The sequence below is a fragment of the Syngnathus leptorhynchus genome, chromosome 5 (genome assembly GCF_054491065.1).
Source record: "Syngnathus leptorhynchus isolate UIUO chromosome 5, UIUO_Slep, whole genome shotgun sequence".
In the NCBI taxonomy this organism is placed as follows: Eukaryota; Metazoa; Chordata; class Actinopteri; order Syngnathiformes; family Syngnathidae; genus Syngnathus; species Syngnathus leptorhynchus.
The window spans coordinates 5,886,238-5,911,390 of NC_141199.1; the positions used below are offsets into that span (position 1 = coordinate 5,886,238).

The following is a 25,153-nucleotide window of genomic DNA, read 5'->3' on the forward strand; positions in this document are numbered from 1 at the left end:
AGTGTAGCAACGCCTCTGTAACCAGGGCAACCAAAACATCTAAAAAAGGAGCACGTGGAGGAAGAACTCAGAACTGATGGAGATTGTAACTGAGCTTCCTTTCTCTATCGTTCTCCTCGCGAGTAAACTCATCCTGGTTGTCTTCTCCTCTTCATTCCAGCATGTGATGTAGTGTCTGATGATATTTAGACCCAACATTTATTTGGTCCTTCGAGCCGGATGCCAACATACTATATTATATTCCAGCTGACGACAGCAGAGATCCAGAAAGACCGCGCGCGAGAGGAACTCCATAGGTGAGATCCTAGAATCCCTTTCAAAGGCTGGCTGTCTGCTCGCTCGTCAGCTGGGATCTGAAGGTTGAAGGCAGTCCGAGGTGCAGAGGTGAGGAGAACCAGGGGGTGAGTTTTTTTTTTTTTAAAAGAATGGTGCGACCGAGGGCTTGTCGTGCCCTATAAAAGTCCTAGGAAGAAGGAAAAAAGGCTCCAGCACGCCTGCGACGTGACCCCCGTGGGGACAACAAAGCGGTACAGAAAATGGATGGATATTTATCAAATACAACGGTATCCTTATATATCACAATATCAGTTATGGATTAATTTCACCACAAGAGGGGGTGCACCGCTCCTAGAGGTACTGCAATACCAGGACGATGCGTGGAGTGGACGGAGCAAGCCCCTATTCCATCTTCCCATCATTCAATGATTGCCAAAAACACCATAGATTAATTAGATCTCAAAAGAACACTAAGATTGCTGCACAATGGCCCCAAAATAATATTTCTATTGCTTTGATCACAAACTGACGATGTAGGGTTTTACTGCATTGAGAATTCATTGACACCAATATGGTTTGCAGGAAGGCCTGAATTACATGTATTGTTTATTCTACTGGTTTGGTAGTGTCGGACACTTTAATATTTATCATTTTTAATATTGTGTATGATACACTTTGTAACATATTTGTAATCTTTATTAATTACCAAATAAAATATGTGAATGACAAAGCAATATGTTTATTTGCAAATTGAACTCCATGTGTAACATTTAAACCCAATAAATTATTGAATTGTGAAAGGAAACGTTTACAACAGCCATCAAGGACCACCGCTTTGGAATTTTAGAGGCAATTGTGTCTATAAAATGCAAATTTTCTAGTGTTCTCCCGGCTTACGGCCATACTACCCTGAGAACGCCCGATCTCGTCCGATCTCGGAAGGTAAACAGGGTCGGGCCTGGTCAGTATTTGGATGGGAGACCGCCTGGGAATACCAGGTGCTGTAAGCTTTTCTTTTCTCACTTTACAACAGCCATAACGTACAAGCGTGTGACCTTGTTTCTGGGATTTGGTTATTACATCTTGGTCAATTCACAACCAAAAAAAGCGCCTTTTTTTTTTTTGCACGTCAATTGTGAAAGGAAACGTTTACAACAGCCATCAAGGACCGCCGCTTTGGAATTTTAGGGGCAATTGTGTCTATGTAATGCAAATTTTCTTGTATTCTCACGGCTTACGGCCATACTACCCTGAGAACGCCCGATCTCGTCCGATCTCGGATGCTAAGCAGGGTCGGGCCTGGTTAGTACTTGGATGGGAGACCGCCTGGGAATACCAGGTGCTGTAAGCTTTTCTTTTCTCACTTTACAACAGCCATAACGTACAAGCGTGTGACCTTGTTTCTGGGATTTGGTTATTACACCTTGGTCAATTCACAACAACAACAAAAAAGCCTTTTTTTTTTTGCACGTCAATTGTGAAAGGAAACGTTTACAACAGCCATCAAGGACCGCCACTTTGGAATTTTAGGGGCAATTGTGTCTATAAAATGCAAATTTTCTAATGTTCTCACGGCTTACGGCCATACTACCCTGAGAACGCCCGATCTCGTCCGATCTCGGAAGCTAAGCAGGGTCGGGCCTGGTTAGTACTTGGATGGGAGACCGCCTGGGAATACCAGGTGCTGTAAGCTTTTCTTTTCTCACTTTACAACAGCCATAACGTACAAGCGTGTGACCTTGTTTCTGGGATTTGGTTATTACACCTTGGTCAATTCACAACCAAAAACCTTCGACAGTTACTCTCTGAGGTGTGACACCGGACAGACAGGTGGATGTTAATGAAGCATTAAGACATCGGAGGAGACTCGCCGGATGAGTGCCACAAGACCGTCAGGTGCTGAAAGCCTTTTTTTTTTTTTTTTTTGCACGTCAATTGTGAAAGGAAACGTTCACAACAGCCATCAAGGACCGCCGCTTTAGAATTTTAGGGGCAATTGTGTCTATAAAATGCAAATTTTTTTAGTGTTCTCACGGTTTACGGCCATACTACCCTGAGAACGCCCGTTCAGGGTGTCCTCCGCCTACTGCCCGATGACTGCTGGGATAGACTCCAGCACCCCCGTGGGGATAGGCTCCAGCACGCCCGCGACCCCCGTAGGGACAACAATGCGGTACAGAAAATGGATGGATATCAAGGTATCCTTATATATCAATATCAGTTATGGATTAATTTAACCACGAGAGGGGGTGCACCGTTCCTGGAGATACTGCAATACCAGGTCGATGCGTGGAGTGGACTGAGCAAGCCCCTATTCCATCTCCCTGTTCCAAAAATCAATTTAATATATGGTCCCCGGATAGGGGACGTATCAGATATTAAACTGATAAGAACAGATACTACACTTGATCTTAGCCAAAAGGCCGAGAAGCGATAACCCAATGAAGTCAAACGGGGACCAGATCATTTCCAGCACTACAACTTAAAGTGAGAGTGACAAACACAATTTTGCTATAAACACAGCACTTTAGGAAAAAAAATTCCAATAATGACCAAAATGTCATGCATGTTTAAAATCGAGTATATACATGTTTTAAAAGAAAAACAGTTGATGACGTTTCTCCGCTGAACTACTTTCATAATTTCTATGCTGCGACAATTTTACATAAATGTTGGAATAATCTCGGGGGGAGCCTTGGCCTGCCAGACCAGGAGGCCTTATCTTTTACGAGTTTACGACTCTCCTTTAAACTAAATGCTTTGTATTTAGTTTAAGGAATGTCTTTTGATCCCCGTCAGCCTTATGTATCCTTCCTGTCCTTATGTTACTTTTGTGTTTGTTTTGTAAGAGGCCTTCACTAACAATGAGCAGAGCTTCTTTGCATAGGCGAAATGTTCTTTGTTTAGTTTAAAGGGACTTCATTCCTTTTAGTTAACTATAGCCTTGATTCATAGATTGTAGTTGATCTGAACTGTTTTTCTTTGTTAAATGTTATATACAGTTTGGAGTAGTCACATATAAGTTATCCCATATTTACTCAATGTTCGTTTAAGGAACTGTATACCAGTTACCTGACATTTACTTAATATGTGTTGAAATGTTTAAGTAGGGATAGATATTATTATTATTATTATTATGTGTTGTGTTAGTTTACTAAGAAGATAAACTTAGCAAGGGTTTAGTTGCATTGTTCCACAGGTAAGCGTCATTCAACGTGCTTCAAGTTATCTGATCACACTCGAGGAGGAGTCAGCCACCCATGGAGAAGACAACTGGTTGAGGGAAGAGAACAGACTCTGCAATCCCAATGCGGGGGTCGAGGGCCAACAATTAAGTGCTAAATCACACCACACTACATTCCTTAGCTAATCAGCGTTGCTACAACCACTATCTCCCCTCCCTTTAGTGTAGCAACGCCTCTGTAACCAGGGCAACCAAAACATCTAAAAAAGGAGCACGTGGAGGAAGAACTCAGAACTGATGGAGATTGTAACTGAGCTTCCTTTCTCTATCGTTCTCCTCGCGAGTAAACTCATCCTGGTTGTCTTCTCCTCTTCATTCCAGCATGTGATGTAGTGTCTGATGATATTTAGACCCAACATTTATTTGGTCCTTCGAGCCGGATGCCAACATACTATATTATATTCCAGCTGACGACAGCAGAGATCCAGAAAGACCGCGCGCGAGAGGAACTCCATAGGTGAGATCCTAGAATCCCTTTCAAAGGCTGGCTGTCTGCTCGCTCGTCAGCTGGGATCTGAAGGTTGAAGGCAGTCCGAGGTGCAGAGGTGAGGAGAACCAGGGGGTGAGTTTTTGTTTTTTAAAAGAATGATGCGACCGAGGGTTTGTCGTGCCCTATAAAAGTCCTAGGAAGAAGGAAAAAAGGCTCCAGCACGCCTGCGACGTGACCCCCGTGGGGACAACAAAGCGGTACAGAAAATGGATGGATATTTATCAAATACAACGGTATCCTTATATATCACAATATCAGTTATGGATTAATTTCACCACAAGAGGGGGTGCACCGCTCCTAGAGGTACTGCAATACCAGGACGATGCGTGGAGTGGACGGAGCAAGCCCCTATTCCATCTTCCCATCATTCAATGATTGCCAAAAACACCATAGATTAATTAGATCTCAAAAGAACACTAAGATTGCTGCACAATGGCCCCAAAATAATATTTCTATTGCTTTGATCACAAACTGACGATGTAGTGTTTTACTGCATTGAGAATTCATTGACACCAATATGGTTTGCAGGAAGGCCTGAATTACATGTATTGTTTATTCTACTGGTTTGGTAGTGTCGGACACTTTAATATTCATCATTTTTAATATTGTGTATGATACACTTTGTAACATATTTGTAATCTTTATTAATTACCAAATAAAATATGTGAATGACAAAGCAATATGTTTATTTGCAAATTGAACTCCATGTGTAACATTTAAACCCAATAAATTATTGAATTGTGAAAGGAAACGTTTACAACAGCCATCAAGGACCACCGCTTTGGAATTTTAGAGGCAATTGTGTCTATAAAATGCAAATTTTCTAGTGTTCTCACGGCTTACGGCCATACTACCCTGAGAACGCCCGATCTCGTCCGATCTCGCAAGGTAAACAGGGTCGGGCCTGGTCAGTACTTGGATGGGAGACCGCCTGGGAATACCAGGTGCTGTAAGCTTTTCTTTTCTCACTTTACAACAGCCATAACGTACAAGCGTGTGACCTTGTTTCTGGGATTTGGTTATTACATCTTGGTCAATTCACAACCAAAAAAAGCGCCTTTTTTTTTTTTTGCACGTCAATTGTGAAAGGAAACGTTTACAACAGCCATCAAGGACCGCCGCTTTGGAATTTTAGGGGCAATTGTGTCTATGTAATGCAAATTTTCTTGTATTCTCACGGCTTACGGCCATACTACCCTGAGAACGCCCGATCTCGTCTGATCTCGGATGCTAAGCAGGGTCGGGCCTGGTTAGTACTTGGATGGGAGACCGCCTGGGAATACCAGGTGCTGTAAGCTTTTCTTTTCTCACTTTACAACAGCCATAACGTACAAGCGTGTGACCTTGTTTCTGGGATTTGGTTATTACACCTTGGTCAATTCACAACAACAACAAAAAAGCCTTTTTTTTTTTGCACGTCAATTGTGAAAGGAAACGTTTACAACAGCCATCAAGGACCGCCACTTTGGAATTTTAGGGGCAATTGTGTCTATAAAATGCAAATTTTCTAGTGTTCTCACGGCCTACGGCCATACTACCCTGAGAACGCCCGATCTCGTCCGATCTCGGAAGGTAAACAGGGTCGGGCCTGGTCAGTACTTGGATGGGAGACCGCCTGGGAATACCAGGTGCTGTAAGCTTTTCTTTTCTCACTTTACAACAGCCATAACGTACAAGCGTGTGACCTTGTTTCTGGGATTTGGTTATTACACCTTGGTCAATTCACAACCAAAAACCTTCGACAGTTACTCTCTGAGGTGTGACACCGGACAGACAGGTGGATGTTAATGAAGCATTAAGACATCGGAGGAGACTCGCCGGATGAGTGCCACAAGACCGTCAGGTGCTGAAAGCCTTTTTTTTTTTTTTTTGCACGTCAATTGTGAAAGGAAACGTTCACAACAGCCATCAAGGACCGCCGCTTTGGAATTTTAGGGGCAATTGTGTCTATAAAATGCAAATTTTTTTAGTGTTCTCACGGTTTACGGCCATACTACCCTGAGAACGCCCGTTCAGGGTGTCCTCCGCCTACTGCCCGATGACTGCTGGGATAGGCTCCAGCACCCCCGTGGGGATAGGCTCCAGCACGCCCGCGACCCCCGTAGGGACAACAATGCGGTACAGAAAATGGATGGATATCAAGGTATCCTTATATATCAATATCAGTTATGGATTAATTTAACCACGAGAGGGGGTGCACCGTTCCTGGAGATACTGCAATACCAGGTCGATGCGTGGAGTGGACTGAGCAAGCCCCTATTCCATCTCCCTGTTCCAAAAATCAATATAATATATGGTCCCCGGATAGGGGACGTATCAGATATTAAACTGATAAGAACAGATACTACACTTGATCTTAGCCAAAAGGCTGAGAAGCGATAACCCAATGAAGTCAAACGGGGACCAGATCATTTCCAGCACTACAACTTAAAGTGAGAGTGACAAACACAATTTTGCTATAAACACAGCACTTTAGGAAAAAAAATTCCAATAATGACCAAAATGTCATGCATGTTTAAAATCGAGTATATACATGTTTTAAAAGAAAAACAGTTGATGACGTTTCTCCGCTGAACTACTTTCATAATTTCTATGCTGCGACAATTTTACATAAATGTTGGAATAATCTCGGGGGGAGCCTTGGCCTGCCAGACCAGGAGGCCTTATCTTTTACGAGTTTACGACTCTCCTTTAAACTAAATGCTTTGTATTTAGTTTAAGGAATGTCTTTTGATCCCCGTCAGCCTTATGTATCCTTCCTGTCCTTATGTTACTTTTGTGTTTGTTTTGTAAGAGGCCTTCACTAACAATGAGCAGAGCTTCTTTGCATAGGCGAAATGTTCTTTGTTTAGTTTAAAGGGACTTCATTCCTTTTAGTTAACTATAGCCTTGATTCATAGATTGTAGTTGATCTGAACTGTTTTTCTTTGTTAAATGTTGTATACAGTTTGGAGTAGTCACATATAAGTTATCCCATATTTACTCAATGTTGCAATCCCAATGCGGGGGTCGAGGGCCAACAATTAAGTGCTAAATCACACCACACTACATTCCTTAGCTAATCAGCGTTGCTACAACCACTATCTCCCCTCCCTTTAGTGTAGCAACGCCTCTGTAACCAGGGCAACCAAAACATCTAAAAAAGGAGCACGTGGAGGAAGAACTCAGAACTGATGGAGATTGTAACTGAGCTTCCTTTCTCTATCGTTCTCCTCGCGAGTAAACTCATCCTGGTTGTCTTCTCCTCTTCATTCCAGCATGTGATGTAGTGTCTGATGATATTTAGACCCAACATTTATTTGGTCCTTCGAGCCGGATGCCAACATACTATATTATATTCCAGCTGACGACAGCAGAGATCCAGAAAGACCGCGCGCGAGAGGAACTCCATAGGTGAGATCCTAGAATCCCTTTCAAAGGCTGGCTGTCTGCTCGCTCGTCAGCTGGGATCTGAAGGTTGAAGGCAGTCCGAGGTGCAGAGGTGAGGAGAACCAGGGGGTGAGTTTTTTTTTTTTTAAAAGAATGGTGCGACCGAGGGCTTGTCGTGCCCTATAAAAGTCCTAGGAAGAAGGAAAAAAGGCTCCAGCACGCCTGCGACGTGACCCCCGTGGGGACAACAAAGCGGTACAGAAAATGGATGGATATTTATCAAATACAACGGTATCCTTATATATCACAATATCAGTTATGGATTAATTTCACCACAAGAGGGGGTGCACCGCTCCTAGAGGTACTGCAATACCAGGACGATGCGTGGAGTGGACGGAGCAAGCCCCTATTCCATCTTCCCATCATTCAATGATTGCCAAAAACACCATAGATTAATTAGATCTCAAAAGAACACTAAGATTGCTGCACAATGGCCCCAAAATAATATTTCTATTGCTTTGATCACAAACTGACGATGTAGGGTTTTACTGCATTGAGAATTCATTGACACCAATATGGTTTGCAGGAAGGCCTGAATTACATGTATTGTTTATTCTACTGGTTTGGTAGTGTCGGACACTTTAATATTTATCATTTTTAATATTGTGTATGATACACTTTGTAACATATTTGTAATCTTTATTAATTACCAAATAAAATATGTGAATGACAAAGCAATATGTTTATTTGCAAATTGAACTCCATGTGTAACATTTAAACCCAATAAATTATTGAATTGTGAAAGGAAACGTTTACAACAGCCATCAAGGACCACCGCTTTGGAATTTTAGAGGCAATTGTGTCTATAAAATGCAAATTTTCTAATGTTCTCACGGCTTACGGCCATACTACCCTGAGAACGCCCGATCTCGTCTGATCTCGGAAGGTAAACAGGGTCGGGCCTGGTCAGTACTTGGATGGGAGACCGCCTGGGAATACCAGGTGCTGTAAGCTTTTCTTTTCTCACTTTACAACAGCCATAACGTACAAGCGTGTGACCTTGTTTCTGGGATTTGGTTATTACATCTTGGTCAATTCACAACCAAAAAAAGCGCCTTTTTTTTTTTTGCACGTCAATTGTGAAAGGAAACGTTTACAACAGCCATCAAGGACCGCCGCTTTGGAATTTTAGGGGCAATTGTGTCTATGTAATGCAAATTTTCTTGTATTCTCACGGCTTACGGCCATACTACCCTGAGAACGCCCGATCTCGTCCGATCTCGGATGATAAGCAGGGTCGGGCCTGGTTAGTACTTGGATGGGAGACCGCCTGGGAATACCAGGTGCTGTAAGCTTTTCTTTTCTCACTTTACAACAGCCATAACGTACAAGCGTGTGACCTTGTTTCTGGGATTTGGTTATTACACCTTGGTCAATTCACAACCAAAAACCTTCGACAGTTACTCTCTGAGGTGTGACACCGGACAGACAGGTGGATGTTAATGAAGCATTAAGACATCGGAGGAGACTCGCCGGATGAGTGCCACAAGACCGTCAGGTGCTGAAAGCCTTTTTTTTTTTTTTTTTTGCACGTCAATTGTGAAAGGAAACGTTCACAACAGCCATCAAGGACCGCCGCTTTGGAATTTTAGGGGCAATTGTGTCTATAAAATGCAAATTTTTTTAGTGTTCTCACGGTTTACGGCCATACTACCCTGAGAACGCCCGTTCAGGGTGTCCTCCGCCTACTGCCCGATGACTGCTGGGATAGGCTCCAGCACCCCCGTGGGGATAGGCTCCAGCACGCCCGCAACCCCCGTAGGGACAACAATGCGGTACAGAAAATGGATGGATATCAAGGTATCCTTATATATCAATATCAGTTATGGATTAATTTAACCACGAGAGGGGGTGCACCGTTCCTGGAGATACTGCAATACCAGGTCGATGCGTGGAGTGGACTGAGCAAGCCCCTATTCCATCTCCCTGTTCCAAAAATCAATATAATATATGGTCCCCGGACAGGGGACGTATCAGATATTAAACTGATAAGAACAGATACTACACTTGATCTTAGCCAAAAGGCCGAGAAGCGATAACCCAATGAAGTCAAACGGGGACCAGATCATTTCCAGCACTACAACTTAAAGTGAGAGTGACAAACACAATTTTGCTATAAACACAGCACTTTAGGAAAAAAAATTCCAATAATGACCAAAATGTCATGCATGTTTAAAATCGAGTATATACATGTTTTAAAAGAAAAACAGTAGATGACGTTTCTCCGCTGAACTACTTTCATAATTTCTATGCTGCGACAATTTTACATAAATGTTGGAATAATCTCGGGGGGAGCCTTGGCCTGCCAGACCAGGAGGCCTTATCTTTTACGAGTTTACGACTCTCCTTTAAACTAAATGCTTTGTATTTAGTTTAAGGAATGTCTTTTGATCCCCGTCAGCCTTATGTATCCTTCCTGTCCTTATGTTACTTTTGTGTTTGTTTTGTAAGAGGCCTTCACTAACAATGAGCAGAGCTTCTTTGCATAGGCGAAATGTTCTTTGTTTAGTTTAAAGGGACTTCATTCCTTTTAGTTAACTATAGCCTTGATTCATAGATTGTAGTTGATCTGAACTGTTTTTCTTTGTTAAATGTTATATACAGTTTGGAGTAGTCACATATAAGTTATCCCATATTTACTCAATGTTCGTTTAAGGAACTGTATACCAGTTACCTGACATTTACTTAATATGTGTTGAAATGTTTAAGTAGGGATAGATATTATTATTATTATTATTATGTGTTGTGTTAGTTTACTAAGAAGATAAACTTAGCAAGGGTTTAGTTGCATTGTTCCACAGGTAAGCGTCATTCAACGTGCTTCAAGTTATCTGATCACACTCGAGGAGGAGTCAGCCACCCATGGAGAAGACAACTGGTTGAGGGAAGAGAACAGACTCTGCAATCCCAATGCGGGGGTCGAGGGCCAACAATTAAGTGCTAAATCACACCACACTACATTCCTTAGCTAATCAGCGTTGCTACAACCACTATCTCCCCTCCCTTTAGTGTAGCAACGCCTCTGTAACCAGGGCAACCAAAACATCTAAAAAAGGAGCACGTGGAGGAAGAACTCAGAACTGATGGAGATTGTAACTGAGCTTCCTTTCTCTATCGTTCTCCTCGCGAGTAAACTCATCCTGGTTGTCTTCTCCTCTTCATTCCAGCATGTGATGTAGTGTCTGATGATATTTAGACCCAACATTTATTTGGTCCTTCGAGCCGGATGCCAACATACTATATTATATTCCAGCTGACGACAGCAGAGATCCAGAAAGACCGCGCGCGAGAGGAACTCCATAGGTGAGATCCTAGAATCCCTTTCAAAGGCTGGCTGTCTGCTCGCTCGTCAGCTGGGATCTGAAGGTTGAAGGCAGTCCGAGGTGCAGAGGTGAGGAGAACCAGGGGGTGAGTTTTTTTTTTTTTAAAAGAATGGTGCGACCGAGGGCTTGTCGTGCCCTATAAAAGTCCTAGGAAGAAGGAAAAAAGGCTCCAGCACGCCTGCGACGTGACCCCCGTGGGGACAACAAAGCGGTACAGAAAATGGATGGATATTTATCAAATACAACGGTATCCTTATATATCACAATATCAGTTATGGATTAATTTCACCACAAGAGGGGGTGCACCGCTCCTAGAGGTACTGCAATACCAGGACGATGCGTGGAGTGGACGGAGCAAGCCCCTATTCCATCTTCCCATCATTCAATGATTGCCAAAAACACCATAGATTAATTAGATCTCAAAAGAACACTAAGATTGCTGCACAATGGCCCCAAAATAATATTTCTATTGCTTTGATCGCAAACTGACGATGTAGGGTTTTACTGCATTGAGAATTCATTGACACCAATATGGTTTGCAGGAAGGCCTGAATTACATGTATTGTTTATTCTACTTTCGAAGATTTGTCTCACTTTTGTGTTGATTTCTTATCAGGTTCCTGGTTGGGAACAAAAGTGACCTCCGTGATGTCGTTCAGGCGAATGGTCTGGTGAGCCAGGATCAGGCCAAGAACTTTGCCAAGACCCACAACATGCTGTTTTTTGAGACATCAGACAAATGCACAAGTAGACCACGCGGTGTCGGGGAGGTGCCCTATCAACGTGATAAGGTGGAGGATGTTGTGAATGCCGTCGGTGCCAGACTGAAGAGACAGAAGAATCCCAGTGCAGCATATAACCTTGCATACAGTGGCTCTTTTAAAGTTTTCAACAAAAAAACAAAGGAGAAAGAAATGTGGAGCTGCTGCTGAAAGGAAGAACAATGATTAGCAAGGATTGGTAGTGTCGGACACTTTAATATTTATCATTTTTAATATTGTGTATGATACACTTTGTAACATATTTGTAATCTTTATTAATTACCAAATAAAATATGTGAATGACAAAGCAATATGTTTATTTGCAAATTGAACTCCATGTGTAACATTTAAACCCAATAAATTATTGAATTGTGAAAGGAAACGTTTACAACAGCCATCAAGGACCACCGCTTTGGAATTTTACAGGCAATTGTGTCTATAAAATGCAAATTTTCTAGTGTTCTCACGGCTTACGGCCATACTACCCTGAGAACGCCCGATCTCGTCCGATCTCGGAAGGTAAACAGGGTCGGGCCTGGTCAGTACTTGGATGGGAGACAGCCTGGGAATACCAGGTGCTGTAAGCTTTTCTTTTCTCACTTTACAACAGCCATAACGTACAAGCGTGTGACCTTGTTTCTGGGATTTGGTTATTACATCTTGGTCAATTCACAACCAAAAAAAGCGCCTTTTTTTTTTTTTGCACGTCAATTGTGAAAGGAAACGTTTACAACAGCCATCAAGGACCGCCGCTTTGGAATTTTAGGGGCAATTGTGTCTATAAAATGCAAATTTTCTTGTATTCTCACGGCTTACGGCCATACTACCCTGAGAACGCCCGATCTCGTCCGATCTCGGAAGCTAAGCAGGGTCGGGCCTGGTTAGTACTTGGATGGGAGACCGCCTGGGAATACCAGGTGCTGTAAGCTTTTCTTTTCTCACTTTACAACAGCCATAACGTACAAGCGTGTGACCTTGTTTCTGGGATTTGGTTATTACACCTTGGTCAATTCACAACAACAACAAAAAAGCCTTTTTTTTTTTGCACGTCAATTGTGAAAGGAAACGTTTACAACAGCCATCAAGGACCGCCACTTTGGAATTTTAGGGGCAATTGTGTCTATAAAATGCAAATTTTCTAGTGTTCTCACGGCTTACGGCCATACTACCCTGAGAACGCCCGATCTCGTCCGATCTTGGAAGCTAAGCAGGGTCGGGCCTGGTTAGTACTTGGATGGGAGACCGCCTGGGAATACCAGGTGCTGTAAGCTTTTCTTTTCTCAGTTTACAACAGCCATAACGTACAAGCGTGTGACCTTGTTTCTGGGATTTGGTTATTACACCTTGGTCAATTCACAACCAAAAACCTTCGACAGTTACTCTCTGAGGTGTGACACCGGTCAGACAGGTGGATGTTAATGAAGCATTAAGACATCGGAGGAGACTCGCCGGATGAGTGCCACAAGACCGTCAGGTGCTGAAAGCCTTTTTTTTTTTTTTTTTGCACGTCAATTGTGAAAGGAAACGTTCACAACAGCCATCAAGGACCGCCGCTTTGGAATTTTAGGGGCAATTGTGTCTATAAAATGCAAATTTTTTTAGTGTTCTCACGGTTTACGGCCATACTACCCTGAGAACGCCCGTTCAGGGTGTCCTCCGCCTACTGCCCGATGACTGCTGGGATAGGCTCCAGCACCCCCGTGGGGATAGGCTCCAGCACGCCCGCGACCCCCGTAGGGACAACAATGCGGTACAGAAAATGGATGGATATCAAGGTATCCTTATATATCAATATCAGTTATGGATTAATTTAACCACGAGAGGGGGTGCACCGTTCCTGGAGATACTGCAATACCAGGTCGATGCGTGGAGTGGACTGAGCAAGCCCCTATTCCATCTCCCTGTTCCAAAAATCAATTTAATATATGGTCCCCGGATAGGGGACGTATCAGATATTAAACTGATAAGAACAGATACTACACTTGATCTTAGCCAAAAGGCCGAGAAGCGATAACCCAATGAAGTCAAACGGGGACCAGATCATTTCCAGCACTACAACTTAAAGTGAGAGTGACAAACACAATTTTGCTATAAACACAGCACTTTAGGAAAAAAAATTCCAATAATGACCAAAATGTCATGCATGTTTAAAATCGAGTATATACATGTTTTAAAAGAAAAACAGTTGATGACGTTTCTCCGCTGAACTACTTTCATAATTTCTATGCTGCGACAATTTTACATAAATGTTGGAATAATCTCGGGGGGAGCCTTGGCCTGCCAGACCAGGAGGCCTTATCTTTTACGAGTTTACGACTCTCCTTTAAACTAAATGCTTTGTATTTAGTTTAAGGAATGTCTTTTGATCCCCGTCAGCCTTATGTATCCTTCCTGTCCTTATGTTACTTTTGTGTTTGTTTTGTAAGAGGCCTTCACTAACAATGAGCAGAGCTTCTTTGCATAGGCGAAATGTTCTTTGTTTAGTTTAAAGGGACTTCATTCCTTTTAGTTAACTATAGCCTTGATTCATAGATTGTAGTTGATCTGAACTGTTTTTCTTTGTTAAATGTTATATACAGTTTGGAGTAGTCACATATAAGTTATCCCATATTTACTCAATGTTCGTTTAAGGAACTGTATACCAGTTACCTGACATTTACTTAATATGTGTTGAAATGTTTAAGTAGGGATAGATATTATTATTATTATTATGTGTTGTGTTAGTTTACTAAGAAGATAAACTTAGCAAGGGTTTAGTTGCATTGTTCCACAGGTAAGCGTCATTCAACGTGCTTCAAGTTATCTGATCACACTCGAGGAGGAGTCAGCCACCCATGGAGAAGACAACTGGTTGAGGGAAGAGAACAGACTCTGCAATCCCAATGCGGGGGTCGAGGGCCAACAATTAAGTGCTAAATCACACCACACTACATTCCTTAGCTAATCAGCGTTGCTACAACCACTATCTCCCCTCCCTTTAGTGTAGCAACGCCTCTGTAACCAGGGCAACCAAAACATCTAAAAAAGGAGCACGTGGAGGAAGAACTCAGAACTGATGGAGATTGTAATTGAGCTTCCTTTCTCTATCGTTCTCCTCGCGAGTAAACTCATCCTGGTTGTCTTCTCCTCTTCATTCCAGCATGTGATGTAGTGTCTGATGATATTTAGACCCAACATTTATTTGGTCCTTCGAGCAGGATGCCAACATACTATATTATATTACAGCTGACGACAGCAGAGATCCAGAAAGACCGCGCGCGAGAGGAACTCCATAGGTGAGATCCTAGAATCCCTTTCAAAGGCTGGCTGTCTGCTCGCTCGTCAGCTGGGATCTGAAGGTTGAAGGCAGTCCGAGGTGCAGAGGTGAGGAGAACCAGGGGGTGAGTTTTTTTTTTTTAAAAGAATGGTGCGACCGAGGGCTTGTCGTGCCCTATAAAAGTCCTAGGAAGAAGGAAAAAAGGAAAAAAGGCTCCAGCACGCCTGCGACGTGACCCCCGTGGGGACAACAAAGCGGTACAGAAAATGGATGGATATTTATCAAATACAACGGTATCCTTATATATCACAATATCAGTTATGGATTAATTTCACCACAAGAGGGGGTGCACCGCTCCTAGAGGTACTGCAATACCAGGACGATGCGTGGAGTGGACGGAGCAAGCCCCTATTCCATCTTCCCATCATTCAATGATTGCCAAAAACACCATAGATTAATTAGATCTCAAAAGAACACTAAGATTGCTGCACAATGGCCCCAAAATAATATTTCTATTGCTTTGATCGCAAACTGACGATGTAGGGTTTTACTGCATTGAGAATTCATTGACACCAATATGGTTTGCAGGAAGGCCTGAATTACATGTATTGTTTATTCTACTTTCGAAGATTTGTCTCACTTTTGTGTTGATTTCTTATCAGGTTCCTGGTTGGGAACAAAAGTGACCTCCGTGATGTCGTTCAGGCGAATGGTCTGGTGAGCCAGGATCAGGCCAAGAACTTTGCCAAGACCCACAACATGCTGTTTTTTGAGACATCAGACAAATGCACAAGTAGACCACGCGGTGTCGGGGAGGTGCCCTATCAACGTGATAAGGTGGAGGATGTTGTGAATGCCGTCGGTGCCAGACTGAAGAGACAGAAGAATCCCAGTGCAGCATATAACCTTGCATACAGTGGCTCTTTTAAAGTTTTCAACAAAAAAACAAAGGAGAAAGAAATGTGGAGCTGCTGCTGAAAAAGAACAATGATTAGCAAGGATTGGTAGTGTCGGACACTTTAATATTTATCATTTTTAATATTGTGTATGATACACTTTGTAACATATTTGTAATCTTTATTAATTACTAAAGGGAAATGTGCTTTCAGCGGTTAGCAAACATATTTTTTAAGGTTGTGTGAAACATATAATCATATCAATATAATATCTAGTATTGGAGTGCTTGTGTGGATTGGTGGGGGTGAGGAATGTGTAGGCACACTGCATGAACTTGTTTTCTTCTAAGAGTTATGGAACAGGCCCAGGAAGGGAGTACGGGACGGTACGGAACGAAGGGAGTACCAGACGATAACACCTCGAGGTCGGTGAGGAACGAGAACAAAGAACAATACCACGTCCAGGTGGTTGGGCTTCGAGAGGAAAATCCCCAACTCCTGACCACAGTGATGACACCTCGACGGGGAGGAGATGACCATCGACCAATCATCACACAATATTTTGCATGCTTTAATATTCATATTATGTTTCTTTAAAACTGGGCAACCCGGAAGAATGTGTCGTCTTTTGGTGGTCACAAAAACGCACGAGTTTTAGTGTGAGGGACCCGGGACCCAGGCCTGTATTAGTGCGCTTTGTTAGGAATAAACATTTGGTAAATTTGGTCTGATTGATCTACTGGTCTTCTCTTTGACAGAACGAACTCGCAAAATTGTTAGGTGCGCCAGTGTGTGGATTAGGACATAGAAACTTGTGTTAAGTGTTGATCGTAATTTGGAGTCAGATCAATAGCTAAAATCCGTATCCTAACAATTTCTTGGTGACCCCGACGTGATGTCAAGAGAAGGGTAATTGGCAATTCGTGGTCTGTATCCAGGACACCGGACAGCGTCTGGGACGCTGTCTCTCGGTCGGCGAACCGTTTGGGAATAAAGTGCACAACGTTGAGCTGGTACAACGTCTCCTCAACCCTGAGCGCTCATCACTGATAAGGTAAGCAGAATACCTGTTACTATAAGTCGAAATTCTGCAAATTGAAAGAGGAAATTTAAGAGCAGACTGTTGTTCAGATCAAATAAAGTGTGCAAGAGATACATACGGCGAATAAGTTTGGAACTTACGTGTGTGACGTGTACGGTAAAGTCAGGGACTTACGCGTATTACGAATAGGTCCGGGACCTAGCCTAGTCGTGGCGGACAAGGGTACGTTGACGAGCGTATTCAGATAGCCAGGTTTTTTTTTAGATCCTGGGAGCTGTGAGGCTCTCCCGAAAACATCCGGTGGTAACAGTTCCTTCTGTGAGAGATCAGACCGCTAAAACATCCAAAATGCCCCAAATTGATAGGAGTGTGTGTGAGATAGTGTGTGTGATGAGAGGAGTGCGTGTGCTGAGAGGAATGAATGGAGTGAGATAGTGTGTGTGATGAGAGGTGTGTGCGCTGAGAGGAATGAATGGAGTGAGATTGAAAGAATGTATGCAATGTGGTAGCGTAAATTGTGAGTGGCATTGACAGAAAGAAAGTGGCAAAGGAGCGTGTGAGACGAAAGTCTTCGCGAAATTGGAAGCTGACAAATTGTTTCAGAGTTTTTCAACAATTTGGGACATGGAACGTTTCTCACGGCAATTGCAGCAAAAAGAGAGTCAGGTGCTGAAAAGAAAGCTCTCCTTAGAAGACAAGCAGAAAGGGGCCGGCTGGCGTGAGCGCAAGGTGCTCGAGAAGCACATTAGGGAGAGAGAGGAAGAGCGACGCTCTTTGCACAATGTGGCAACAGTTGCAACAGCTTTGTTTGCCACTCAGAAGAAACTGCCCGTAGAAAGTGTTGTTAATGTGAGAAAAGCAGAGGAGGTAGAGAAAGCTGACATAGACTTAGTGCTGAGAACGAGGAGCTAAAGAAGAAAGTTGAGCAAGTTGATGAGCAGCGTAGATGTTAAAATGGGTAACGGAAAAGCGAGACAAGACGTGAAGAGCAAGTGGAGACAGAAAGAGCGTTCACAGCAAGACTGAGGAGGGAGGTGCCCTTGCCACAAGTAGCAGTAGCAGTAGTAGTTTGAAAACATTAAAATGACTTTCCCACAACCCACCGATTTGGCCCCCACTATGTTTCCTTATGATGTGAAAATGTCACCTGCCCAACATTATGTAACATGTGTGGAGAGTTGGATGGAAACCACAGGTTCCATCCGACTCTCACGCACGGGGCAGAGGTGCTCTTCTGGACGGCGCTGGTGGATGGACTTCCGCCAGATGTGAAGAAGCAGCTAATGTCAGACCCTGACATTCTGGTTTGTGCCGAGGAACGATTTAAACGTCATCTTTTGCATCACTGCAGAATGTTTACTGAGTCACAAGCTAAAGTTGATAACGAGACAGACGCATTATTCAAACAGTTGAGTCAATGCTTCATGTGACAGTGGAGGGAAAACCTGTGCAGATGCTGGTGGACACAGGAGCAGCTTATTCATCAATAAACACTGCCCTTCCTGTATCCTCACCGTCAAAGAAAACATCAACTTTAGTCGGCTTCTCGGGAAAACCACAAACTCTGCCTTTTACCAAACCACTTGAAACTGTGATCACCCGGACGGGGTGTAGACTGTGGCACAAATACATCCATTCCACAGACACTCCGATCAATTTGATGGGGAGGGACTTGTTGTCAGCTGTTGGGCCAGAGGGAGTGATTATTCAATTTCCAGATGGCGTCAGCATCCAGTGCTCACAACAAATACAACAACATGGCTGGAGCCAGAGACCCCTGCTGGTGGTGGTGTGTTCTCGACCTACCTACTGTGGAAACCCTGGATCTGCTCACTGACGCCATACCACCCACCTGTTGATCCTTTGCATTGCACTCTATATTATGACCGAAAAAGTGATGATGTATATCGGGATTTGTTTGAAGAAATTGAAGGGCACATGTGGGATTTAACTTCATCACGCATTTTGATTGGTAAAGAGGGAGTTGCAGCGGCAACTGAACTGACACATGAACAAATGCAGTGGTTCAAAATGACAGAGAAAGGGGTGCCACACATTTCCCTAGCTATTGCCCCAGGACACAAGGCCAGACAATTGGGCTCAATGGTCAAGCAGTTGTTGCAACAGACCGATTGGCGGAAAACTCACATTCCTAATTTGTACTGGTCTAGGTCTCAGCATGCATACCAAATTAAACAACCCATGGCAGACAGGATTGCTGGAGATGATGTTGGTGTTCCGCGGTCCAGTAATCTGGACGGGGAACACCCAGACTCCTGTTTGCGTCCTACGTTGAAGCCTAAGCCCGGCCTGTTTCAGCCGACCCCGTGGCTGGGAGCAGAGGTGATCATTGATTTCACCGACATGTATACAAGAGTGAATGGGAAACGCTTTTTGCTTGTGTTGGTTGACGCTTACTCAGGCTGGCCTGAGGCATATCCGTGCTCGAAAGAAGATTCTGCTGCTGTGATCAAGGCTTTGATCACCCATTACATCCCCACGCATGGTTTTCCCGCCCTGATCCGCTCTGACAATGGTACACACTTTAACAACAAAGCCTTGGCCAAGGTGGAATCAATTTTGGGTTTGAAGCATCGATTCGGCTGTGTCTACCATCCTCAGAGCCAGGGCAAAGTTGAACGAATGAACCGGACTTTGAAGGAAAAAACTGGCCAAAATTATTGCTCAAATGAGAATGAATTGGCTCCAAGCGATTCCGCTTGCCTTGTTGTCTGTGCGGCAATCTGTTAACAGGCACACTGGATTTGCACCGTTTGAATTGATGACAGGTCGTCTAATGCCGGGACCAGCAACGACGCTCGTCCCACCGGAGGATGTTACGGTACCAAATTGGTCTCATACAGCATAAGGGTCCTATTTGTCTGCTTTGGTGTCCAGTGTTTCTGCACAGATTGGAGAGAAAACGGCTGCGGCGGAGGAAGGCGTGTCGGTGGAGAAACAGCTCACATGTACACGTCTACGTCAGAGTCATCTCCAGAAAGTGGACGGAGCCCAGGTGGAAGGGCCCCTTTCGTGTCTTGGCCAGGACCTCTCACATGGCCCAGCTCGACTTCAAAGGACGTCGGTGGTATCACTACTCACACCTACGTCCGGCCCCAGAGTTTGTTCCGTCAGGATGAAGGTATTCTTGTTTGGCCGTGTCCCGGACCCGGCCAAAGGGGGGAGACAGAAGGAGAAGGAGCAGCAATACGGAAAAGTAAAGGGGAGGGCTCGAAAGGTTTTTCGGATTTTTCAGAATTAATTTTAATAGTGCTATTTTTAGTAGGTTGTCTTTTTGTGTGGACATTGATGACAATTGATGAGACTATCCAGCAGAAAACGTCCCAGATTCAAATTTTACCCACTTATAAACAATACCGATGCAAAGGAGAAGTAGTTTTTGAGGCTGAGGTGAACACAACAGAAGAGCTCTCACGAGAAGAACAGGGAGGTTTGAGACAGAGATGTGACAGCGGAAATTGGCAAATGCATGTCACGTTGTTTAATTGGACAGAGACAAACCAAACGTTACAGGACAAACTGGAAAAGTACCAGAGAAGGGTGTGGAGGAAGCAAATTGAAAAGGTAAGGGAAATATTGGATTTAGCCCCACCAGACAGAGAAGGGACATGTATTCACCAATGTAAAGAGGATGGACGGTTTGTAGTTGCTTCATGTCATGGACAAAAGAAGTTAACAATATGGAAAAATGTGGTTGTTTTATTTTATTTATGGTTTTTCAATGCTTAGGGAATGAGTTTGGTTTGTCCTCGGTTGAGAGGGCATTGGAGAGTCACGGCATACAATTATTCACTAAAAAAGAAAGCCCGTTTTTGACAACCATGTGACTCAACAAAATATGACATGTTTAAAGTTAAAGGGGACCGGCATAAGTATTGGGACAATAGATTCCACATGGTGGAAATTCAATTTCAAATTCAAAAATTTGTCACTGACTGTAACCTCTCCTCTCTCTCGTGCAGACATCTGGTTGTGGTGTGGTGATGACAAATTATATGATCGCTTGCCAAAGAATGCATCAGGTATCTGTGCCCTCGTGTCTTTGATAATGCCTGTGGTGGTTGTCCCCATTGAAATACAGAATCTCAATTGGGACCTGGAGTCCCCATTGGCGGAGCTCCTGAAGCGAGCCAAAAGAGACGTTTTGCCCCCGTGGTTGAGCGACGACGATCCAACATATATTGACGCTATAGGAGTGCCCCGGGGTGTACCAGATGAGTATAAACTCGTTAATCAAGTGGCCTCGGGATTCGAAAGTATCTTCCTATGGATCACCCCCAATAAAAATGTAGACCGTATTAATTACGTTCATTACAATGTCCAACGACTGGGTAATTATACAGCTGAATCATTTGCCGCAGTTCATGAACAATTGGCCGCAACGTCATTAATGGCGTTCCAAAATAGAATTGCGTTGGACATGCTATTGGCTAAGGAACATGGTGTGTGTGGAATGTTTGGTGATGCATGTTGTACTTTCATCCCAAACAACACGGCACCAGGGGGACGACTGACCAAGGCGTTGGAAGGACTCAGGACACTGAATAAAAAGATGAAAGATCATTCAGGTGTACACACCGATATTTGGTTTGATTGGATGAAAACGTTTGGAAACTGGAAAGGGCTCATCATGTCTGTGCTTGTTGCTGTGGCTATTTTTACTACAATTATGATGTTATGCGGTTGTTGTTGTGTTCCATGTATTAGATCACTCACTGTCCGGTTGATCGAGAAAACCGTTGGCCCGTTGGCACCGATGGGCCAATATACCCTGGTGGCTCAACATGAGCCGCGGGAGGAAGGAAGGACCGATAGCGCGCTGGTAGCTATTTGCTAGAGTAGCGGGTGATGACCTCATAAATGAGGTCATGAGAGGGAATAAAGGGAAATGTGCTTTCAGCGGTTAGCAAACATATTTTTTAAGGTTGTGTGAAACATATAATCATATCAATATAATATCTAGTATTGGAGTGCTTGTGTGGATTGGTGGGGGTGAGGAATGTGTAGGCACACTGCATGAATTTGTTTTCTTCTAAGAGTTATGGAACAGGCCCAGGAAGGGAGTACGGGACGGTACGGAACGAAGGGAGTACCAGACGATAACACCTCGAGGTCGGTGAGGAACGAGAACAAAGAACAATACCACGTCCAGGTGGTTGGGCTTCGAGAGGAAAATCCCCAACTCCTGACCACAGTGATGACACCTCGACGGGGAGGAGATGACCATCGACCAATTATCACACAATATTTTGCATGCTTTAATATTCATATTATGTTTCTTTAAAACTGGGCAACCCGGAAGAATGTGTCGTCTTTTGGTGGTCACAAAAACGCACGAGTTTTAGTGTGAGGGACCCGGGACCCAGGCCTGTATTAGTGCGCTTTGTTAGGAATAAACATTTGGTAAATTTGGTCTGATTGATCTACTGGTCTTCTCTTTGACAGAACGAACTCGCAAAATTGTTAGGTGCGCCAGTGTGTGGATTAGGACATAGAAACTTGTGTTAAGTGTTGATCATAATTTGGAGTCAGATCAATAGCTAAAATCCGTATCCTAACATTACCAAATAAAATATGTGAATGACAAAGCAATATGTTTATTTGCAAATTGAACTCCGTGTGTAACATTTAAACCCAATAAATTATTGAATTGTGAAAGGAAACGTTTACAACAGCCATCAAGGACCACCGCTTTGGAATTTTAGAGGCAATTGTGTCTATAAAATGCAAATTTTCTAGTATTCTCACGGCTTACGGCCATACTACCCTGAGAACGCCCGATCTCGTCCGATCTCGGAAGGTAAACAGGGTCGGGCCTGGTCAGTACTTGGATGGGAGACCGCCTGGGAATACCAGGTGCTGTAAGCTTTTCTTTTCTCACTTTACAACAGCCATAACGTACAAGCGTGTGACCTTGTTTCTGGGATTTGGTTATTAAACCTTGGTCAATTCACAACCAAAAACCTTCGACAGTTACTCTCTGAGGTGTGACACCGGACAGACAGGTGGATGTTAATGAAGCATTAAGACATCGGAGGAGACTCGCCGGATGAGTGCCACAAGACCGTCAGGTGCTGAAAGCCTTTTTTTTTTTTTTTGCACGTCAATTGTGAAAGGAAACGTTCACAACAGCCATCAAGGACCGCCGCTTTGGAATTTTAGGGGCAATTGTGTCTATAAAATGCAAATTTTTTTAGTGTTCTCACGGTTTACGGCCATACTACCGTGAGAACGCCCGTTCAGAGTGTCCTCCGCCTACTGCCCGATGACTGCTGGGATAGGCTCCAGCACCCCCGTGGGGATAGGCTCCAGCATGCCCGCGACCCCCGTAGGGACAACAATGCGGTACAGAAAATGGATGGATATCAAGGTATCCTTATATATCAATATCAGTTATGGATTAATTTAACCACGAGAGGGGGTGCACCGTTCCTGGAGATACTGCAATACCAGGTCGATGCGTGGAGTGGACTGAGCAAGCCCCTATTCCATCTCCCTGTTCCAAAAATCAATTTAATATATGGTCCCCGGATAGGGGACGTATCAGATATTAAACTGATAAGAACAGATACTACACTTGATCTTAGCCAAAAGGCCGAGAAGCGATAACCTGTTAAAGTCAAACGGGGACCAAGTCATTTCCAGCACTACAACTTAAAGTGAGAGTGACAAACGTCACCTAGCAAAAACAACACACATTTGCCCGTCAAGACATTGTAAGTGAAATGAGGACAGTTGTGCCGTTTTGGGGCCTATAAAAACGAAGAAATATTGAGTAATTGCTGGCTTCTATAAGTCACGTGATCTATGTTGGTCCAATGAAAAAGTACCAAGAAAGATATCTCTATTAATGGAATTACAATGTTTTTTGACACTCAAAAAAACCAATTACAGGTGTGCACGAATATTATAAACACATGGCGAATTGTATTAGGACAATTATGTTGCTTTGCATGCTACAAATTAAACGAATGTTCGGCTATGGAGCGGTAGTCACGTGATGCAGTGACAATAATTTTGTTTAATCACGTAAAAACAGATGTCGTTTGTAAAGTTAACAAATAAATGATCATTCAAGAAAAAGGTAGTTTAACTATTTAAACGATGTTTGACGATAATGACCAGTCAATTCATTCCACACACTACTTCTTGTTTCCTGTTAAGTAAGTGAAGTTTTAGTAAGAGCGCCACCATCGCAGTGGAGACGAACTACACTCATGTAATTGCTTGTACTTCGCAAAGATACGGCCCACTCGTTTTCACATATACTGTAGAATAATAAATAAACGCAGCCGAACATAAATAAAACGCGTACATATTTGTTATCAAATGTCAGTTTAAGTTATATTAATGTGACTTGCGCACGTACGAGATTAATGGTAATGAGGGTGGTCATTAGCTCACCTGTTTGGTAGAAAGTGACGTATATCCAATTGTATTGCTTATTGCTCCCCCCGGTTCACCTGAAGGGCACTTTTTTCATACTTTCGCAGGTATGAATGATTTTTGTCAGTGGTCGACAGCGTAAATCCCAAATTTCGGGAGCTGTCTTATTAGTAAATGCACCACGCTGACTCGCGACCACCCGTTTTTTTTAGTGACGTTCAGGTTCACTTCGGACTTCTAAGTCTCATTACGTAAACGGGAAAATAAAGTTGTTCTAATGTAAAAGTTATTTTATGCATTATTTGACTGCTCAATATTTGGGGAAAAGGTACAATATGACTCAATGGAGTAGAGCACAACATTCAACAATCTCTTCTGAACAAAGGAGTGTGAGAACTACATTGACTCAGAGCACACACCAGGAAGGCTTGATTTAAAGCATGACAGTTAGACCTGTTTATGAACAACTTTTATTCCTCAGCTCATGTGTAGCTTCTGGTCCCCCCCATCCCATACATACGTATCCCAAGTATAGCGAGTGCCTATGTTTTTCTTCCCTTTTCTTAGAATGTAGGGGAATTCATTTTGAGTCGTTATCTTTTTCAAAGTGAAAAAAAAGTCTGGTTCCTATCATCTGTCAAACGTCCATCCATCCATCCATCCATCCATCCATCCATCCATCCATCCATCCATCCAGACAAGATTGCTGCTCCTGTAGATTACATAAAAAGCACTGATCTGTTCCAGATACAGTGGGGCAAAAAAGTATTTAGTCAGCTACCAAAAGTTCTCCCACTTACAAGACGAGAGATGCCTGTAATTTTCATCGTAGGTGCACTTCATCCATCCATCCATCCATCCATCCATCCATCCATCCATCTTCTTCCGCTTATCTGGGGTTGGATCACAGGGGCAGCAGCTTTAAGAGGGACTCCCAGACTTCCCTCTCCCCAGCCACTTCATCCAACTCATCCCGGGGATCCCAAGACGTTCGCAGGCCAGCTGAGAGGCATAGTCTCCCCAGCGTGT

The 25,153-nt window shown here is 43.4% G+C and overlaps 17 non-coding genes and 5 pseudogenes across 17 annotated transcripts; 12 read left to right on the forward strand and 10 right to left on the reverse strand.

Moving 5' to 3' along the window:
* Positions 1–611: 611 nt before the first annotated feature.
* On the reverse strand, positions 612–778 carry LOC147056496 (U2 spliceosomal RNA; annotated as a pseudogene).
* Positions 779–1,167: 389 nt separating this feature from the next.
* Positions 1,168–1,286, forward strand: LOC147056497 (5S ribosomal RNA). The gene has a single exon (XR_015066208.1). It is a non-coding gene; the product is annotated as a 5S ribosomal RNA (ribosomal RNA).
* A 222-nt stretch (positions 1,287–1,508) lies between these two features.
* LOC147056498 (5S ribosomal RNA) lies at positions 1,509–1,627 on the forward strand. Its single transcript, XR_015066163.1, has one exon. It is a non-coding gene; the product is annotated as a 5S ribosomal RNA (ribosomal RNA).
* Positions 1,628–1,850: 223 nt separating this feature from the next.
* LOC147056499 (5S ribosomal RNA) lies at positions 1,851–1,969 on the forward strand. Its single transcript, XR_015066310.1, has one exon. It is a non-coding gene; the product is annotated as a 5S ribosomal RNA (ribosomal RNA).
* Positions 1,970–2,520: 551 nt separating this feature from the next.
* On the reverse strand, positions 2,521–2,711 carry LOC147056500 (U2 spliceosomal RNA). The gene has a single exon (XR_015066257.1). It is a non-coding gene; the product is annotated as a U2 spliceosomal RNA (small nuclear RNA).
* A 1,580-nt stretch (positions 2,712–4,291) lies between these two features.
* LOC147056501 (U2 spliceosomal RNA) lies at positions 4,292–4,458 on the reverse strand (annotated as a pseudogene).
* A 389-nt stretch (positions 4,459–4,847) lies between these two features.
* LOC147056502 (5S ribosomal RNA) lies at positions 4,848–4,966 on the forward strand. Its single transcript, XR_015066223.1, has one exon. It is a non-coding gene; the product is annotated as a 5S ribosomal RNA (ribosomal RNA).
* A 223-nt stretch (positions 4,967–5,189) lies between these two features.
* Positions 5,190–5,308, forward strand: LOC147056503 (5S ribosomal RNA). The gene has a single exon (XR_015066188.1). It is a non-coding gene; the product is annotated as a 5S ribosomal RNA (ribosomal RNA).
* Positions 5,309–5,531: 223 nt separating this feature from the next.
* Positions 5,532–5,650, forward strand: LOC147056504 (5S ribosomal RNA). Its single transcript, XR_015066215.1, has one exon. It is a non-coding gene; the product is annotated as a 5S ribosomal RNA (ribosomal RNA).
* Positions 5,651–6,199: 549 nt separating this feature from the next.
* Positions 6,200–6,390, reverse strand: LOC147056505 (U2 spliceosomal RNA). The gene has a single exon (XR_015066267.1). It is a non-coding gene; the product is annotated as a U2 spliceosomal RNA (small nuclear RNA).
* Positions 6,391–7,718: 1,328 nt separating this feature from the next.
* On the reverse strand, positions 7,719–7,885 carry LOC147056506 (U2 spliceosomal RNA; annotated as a pseudogene).
* A 389-nt stretch (positions 7,886–8,274) lies between these two features.
* Positions 8,275–8,393, forward strand: LOC147056507 (5S ribosomal RNA). Its single transcript, XR_015066191.1, has one exon. It is a non-coding gene; the product is annotated as a 5S ribosomal RNA (ribosomal RNA).
* Positions 8,394–8,615: 222 nt separating this feature from the next.
* LOC147056508 (5S ribosomal RNA) lies at positions 8,616–8,734 on the forward strand. The gene has a single exon (XR_015066166.1). It is a non-coding gene; the product is annotated as a 5S ribosomal RNA (ribosomal RNA).
* A 551-nt stretch (positions 8,735–9,285) lies between these two features.
* On the reverse strand, positions 9,286–9,476 carry LOC147056509 (U2 spliceosomal RNA). The gene has a single exon (XR_015066271.1). It is a non-coding gene; the product is annotated as a U2 spliceosomal RNA (small nuclear RNA).
* A 1,581-nt stretch (positions 9,477–11,057) lies between these two features.
* On the reverse strand, positions 11,058–11,224 carry LOC147056510 (U2 spliceosomal RNA; annotated as a pseudogene).
* A 767-nt stretch (positions 11,225–11,991) lies between these two features.
* Positions 11,992–12,110, forward strand: LOC147056511 (5S ribosomal RNA). The gene has a single exon (XR_015066226.1). It is a non-coding gene; the product is annotated as a 5S ribosomal RNA (ribosomal RNA).
* A 223-nt stretch (positions 12,111–12,333) lies between these two features.
* LOC147056512 (5S ribosomal RNA) lies at positions 12,334–12,452 on the forward strand. The gene has a single exon (XR_015066311.1). It is a non-coding gene; the product is annotated as a 5S ribosomal RNA (ribosomal RNA).
* A 223-nt stretch (positions 12,453–12,675) lies between these two features.
* LOC147056513 (5S ribosomal RNA) lies at positions 12,676–12,794 on the forward strand. Its single transcript, XR_015066164.1, has one exon. It is a non-coding gene; the product is annotated as a 5S ribosomal RNA (ribosomal RNA).
* A 550-nt stretch (positions 12,795–13,344) lies between these two features.
* On the reverse strand, positions 13,345–13,535 carry LOC147056514 (U2 spliceosomal RNA). The gene has a single exon (XR_015066258.1). It is a non-coding gene; the product is annotated as a U2 spliceosomal RNA (small nuclear RNA).
* Positions 13,536–15,120: 1,585 nt separating this feature from the next.
* Positions 15,121–15,287, reverse strand: LOC147056515 (U2 spliceosomal RNA; annotated as a pseudogene).
* A 7,200-nt stretch (positions 15,288–22,487) lies between these two features.
* On the forward strand, positions 22,488–22,606 carry LOC147056516 (5S ribosomal RNA). The gene has a single exon (XR_015066184.1). It is a non-coding gene; the product is annotated as a 5S ribosomal RNA (ribosomal RNA).
* A 548-nt stretch (positions 22,607–23,154) lies between these two features.
* LOC147056517 (U2 spliceosomal RNA) lies at positions 23,155–23,345 on the reverse strand. Its single transcript, XR_015066260.1, has one exon. It is a non-coding gene; the product is annotated as a U2 spliceosomal RNA (small nuclear RNA).
* Between the last annotated feature and the right edge of the window lie 1,808 nt (positions 23,346–25,153).